At 40.3% G+C, this 4,596-nt stretch overlaps 1 pseudogene; it reads right to left on the reverse strand.

Annotated features, from left to right (window-relative positions):
- Window positions 1-253: 253 nt before the first annotated feature.
- Window positions 254-4,596, reverse strand: LOC120287479 (annotated as a pseudogene).

Here is a 4,596-nt window from a genome sequence, read left to right on the forward strand (position 1 = left end):
AGATGATGATGAAGAAGAAAGAAACCAATCACATAACTTTGCGAACCAATAGAGCCTGCCCATAAACCTTGAATTATGGAGGAGAGGAATCGAAGGGATAATGGTGGAGATTGCCCCAGAACAGAAGCATAAGAAAGCAAACAGAATTCGCATTACATCCCAATGATTCATAAAAGCTGGTAGATGATCCTGCCAAGTCCATGGACGGAGGCCGTTTTATTCGACAAGCAAACAGCAAAGGAGCAGTACATACTTAGTCTCCATCGGTCCCTGAGTAGTTGTTCAATCCTCGTAGCTCAAGGGCGAGCGCAGCAGGTTCGCAAGCGGGCATGTACGGTGGAGGGGCCTTTAGGCTTGTCTCCGGCATGCTGCCGTCCTTCACTATCAAGACCATGTTCATGCCCCAAGTGAAATGTCGTTCCAGATGACAGTGCCATAACCAGACACCTAGAGGGAGAAAAGGAGGAGGAGAGAGGGATGATCAATCACCCGGATATTAATAAGATTAGATTACCATCTACTTGCGATCGTGCGTACCGGGATTAGTTGCTTTGAATCTGACGGCAACCCATCCGTTCCTTGGGATCGAAATAGTGTTCAGCCGAGGTGGGTCGATCAGGTTGAACGTCTCCGGGTCGGTCTCCGGGTTGTAGTTTCCTACCCCGACCCCGACCACGTAGAAGGTGTAGCCGTGCAGGTGCATCGGGTGAGCTATCGAGGCGTTCAGAATGTTGGTCCCTTGAAACACCATCTCCACCTCTTCGCCATAGTTCAGCACCTTCACTTTGGTCCACTGGATCGGCTCCGTCGTGTTGACTGGAAGATCGTCCGCCGTGAAATTGAAGAACGTCGGTGGCTGGTCAGGGAAGTCGGTCGTGTAGAATCCCCAGGTGTTCCTTTAATAATCGTGCGGTCGATGTTTTATAGGCGATATCAAAATACAAAAAAATCTCATTTTTATCAGCAATGAGACGCTGTCGATCCTGTTTATATTGCTTGATACGACCACATTATATATATATATATATATAGTAGGCACATGGGTTCTCCACCTTCTGCGCCTCATTAAATTTCAATCATCGATTTGTGAACATGAAATTTCTATCGACAGTCGAGAGTTGGAGACACCAAGAATTATATAGTGTGGAATAGAGAATTTTCACCCTCGAAATGGATGAGTTACCTGTAGTAGGCTGAGAGTACATCAGTGCGGGTTGACCCAATAAATATTAATCAAGCTCACACCATCCGTTCACTGGCATACCAAAAGATGCTATCGACGCCGTGACGTACATTCTGGTGACATCATGCGTCCAGCGGAACATCAACGGGGTGGTCCACGCTACAGCTTCGAAGTTTCTGAGTAAATTGATTTGAGCACGATGTCATAGTAGGATGGGATAGAACGGGAGTCGGGTTCCCGGGAGGGGGCATGACTCCCGCGGTACTGGAGGATGGCGGACGCGTTCGTCTTGTCGAAATCATGAATAGTAGTTTCCCGTAGTCGACATACCAATAGTAACTCGATTCTGCAACCATGCGTGACAAAAAGAAAAGAATACAAGAATTTGTAAACATGGGTAATGGATCTAGGCATGTTCCAATTTGGCAACGTCGTTTTGGACTGCAACATACCAATGGAGCAGGGGCAAAAGTCCCCTGGCTGGCATTGATAGTATGCATCTGAGGTGGGCAAGTCTGTACCTTCTGCCAAGTCATAGTCAACCAGCCTTGATAATCATCTAAACCAGGACCCTTTAAGAGAAAAAGGAGGAACAAAACGCTTAATAATCATCAACTACAAGTCGAAGATACCCTTTTAGTCTCAGAAACCATATAGAAATCATTTGAAATAGAACGTAATGCAATTTTCTTTTAGATCTGCGGTTAAACAACTTTTTTCTCTCCCTCTCAAGAGAAAAGACTCGTTATATCCTCGAAATACTTGACTCTTTAAGGTTCCTGCTCATGAGCACGAGCACCTTGTGACATTCGTTAATTATACCTGATACATAATTGGTTTTATTTCCAATGCATTTATTATGCATCACGAGAAATGTCATGCTTTAAAAATAATGAAATCACTGACCAAAAAAATAAATTAATGAATTCATTTTATTTTGGATAGTGGACAAGTACCCGACAAAATCCTCTTTTTTTTTTTTTTTGAAATTCTATTTATAAACAAAACGTGCACTCTTTATTACTATATAATAATGAGAAATCAAACTAGTCCAACTTTTCAAGGGCTCGCTATGATACTTTGACAGGCAAAAAATTAATACATCCGAAATACATAATCCTGGGCACCCTATATATGCTAACACCTTCAAGTCATATGACTTACTAATAACCATATAAGTAAGTTCGTTTTATTTCCATTTTTTGAGATTCCATAAATCTCTTGCACATTTAAAAGGCAAAATGGCAAACTATCATTTTCCACAAAATCATTAACCTATTGGTGGACGCCTCGTGTTCCACTATATGGAAAAAAAAGAAAAGAAAAGAAAGATTTTTAGTTGCTACCGAAATACTAATTTGCGGTATAGGTTCTAATTTATCAGCACTTGAAAAACCTATTGCTCATTTTAGGAGAAAATGGAAATATATGAATATGCATAATGCCTCCTTTCTTCTTGCGGCCTTACCGTTTCCTTCATTGAGAACAAAGGGCAGAGGTGGGTAAATGTGCACCCATTGAGAATGCTCTAGTACCTACCAAATTTCATGCATGCCATGCAAAATGAATCTAAATAAATAACAATTTTCTAGACTTTCACAAGTTTGGTTTGCTGAAACAAATTTTTTGTGTGAATGTCCAATTTCTGCGGTTCTGCGCATCCGTTAGAGTATGTATAAAACTCGAAATGGTCGGTTTTATTGAAATGAAGAGAACGAGGCATGGAAATTTCCATGCATACCAAGGACTAAAACTTCATCTGCATGGGGCTGTTGGAAAGGGTAAGTGCTTCCTTCGGCCAGATAAATGACAATCACGCCATGGACATTCGCACGAGTCCAATCACTACGAGCATGCCACCAAACCGTGCCTTCTTCTGTGGTGAAATTGACTTCATAAGTGAAGTTCGAACCAACTGGAATTGCACGCTGTGTTATGTACTCCGGGCCATCCAACCATGGATTTCTTGGTTGCATAACTCCGTGCCTATTACAAAGTCAAAATAAGCAAACAATTTCCTCTCCTTTTGTCTGCAGTTACGTTCAAATATGATTGGCAAACTTTATCATAACCATCTCTCCGTGATTCTAACATTGGCAATCACAAATTCTCTTATTGTTAACTCTTAGACAGGAAATTAAGTTGAGGTAATTTTATCAAGGGTATCAATTTGGGATTTTTATCAAATGAAAATTAATTCAAAGTAAATAAGACATGTAAATACTAATTTGATAATTTTAATAATATTAACCCTTTTTTAATACGTACAACTTTAATATCATACAATGATAGACATATAGATAATGTCTCTATCTAATTTTGAAATTTCAATTAGCGCTCAAAACACAATATTCTATGCTTGAAGCATTAACTAAAATAACTGATTGTCAAAAGTTCTTAATTAAAAGATGCCACATTTGATTGTCTAATTTATATTAAAATGATGTATACATTTGATTATTGTCGAAGGCATTGATTGTCCTCGTAAAAAATGTGGTATATTTTAAAATCAAACATTCTTGTATTAAAGTGCCATGGGCTCTCATTAACAAGTGGGAAAATTGTCTAAAATATATTTACTTCTTATACGATGATTAATTTTAGTCCTAAATTTTCAATTTGGCCAATTTAATCTTAAAAATTTGGGCGATTTTTTCAGCAAATTTTGGTAAAAAAAAGCTCAATGTCCTATATGGCACGGTCGATGCTGATGTAAATGATTTTTACATTTTTTTTTAAATTTATCTATTTCTTTTTCCTTTTTTTTTTCTCGTTTCTATTCCCTTTCATCTCGATTGTCAAGGCAACCGTGCTTGCAAAGACCTAGGCAAGGGTGTCACGACTCTCACTTGGGCAAGAGGTGGCTGCAAGGGCCTCTACTTGAATTTGGCTGAGGGGTGACTAGCGAGGGCAAACGTAGCTCAAGAGAAGGCGACCCTTGCCTATGGCTAGCGAGTGCAGCCCTCGCCTATGGCTGGTGTAGAGAGAGAGAGAGAGAACACCAATGGAGAGTGACACCGGAGGTTCCACAGTTGTGAACATTGACGTAGATGGTGTTACCCTTGTGAACCTTGATCACCGGCCCTGGAAAACTTCCGTTCACAACCAACATGCTCTTGGAGCTGCACAGCCTCGTGAACACCTTCTCTTCCACCTTTAAATTTATCAAAGAACCACCGATTACACACGCATATATACTCAAACTATAATCCCAGCACTTAAAAAACTATTTCCTTTCGTGATATGAATGACAAAGAGGAAATGAAAAGCATGAGAAGAACTTCAGAAATGCAAGCGTGCATCATTATTCACTCACGACGAAGTCGAGGTATTGAGCCTCCGGTCGGACAGAGGGAAAAGCACATCGCCAGCAGTACAAATGTAAGCAAAATCCCCATGTCCTTGGACCCCAT

This window comes from Eucalyptus grandis, chromosome 1 (assembly GCF_016545825.1).
Source record: "Eucalyptus grandis isolate ANBG69807.140 chromosome 1, ASM1654582v1, whole genome shotgun sequence".
Lineage (NCBI taxonomy): Eukaryota > Viridiplantae > Streptophyta > Magnoliopsida > Myrtales > Myrtaceae > Eucalyptus > Eucalyptus grandis.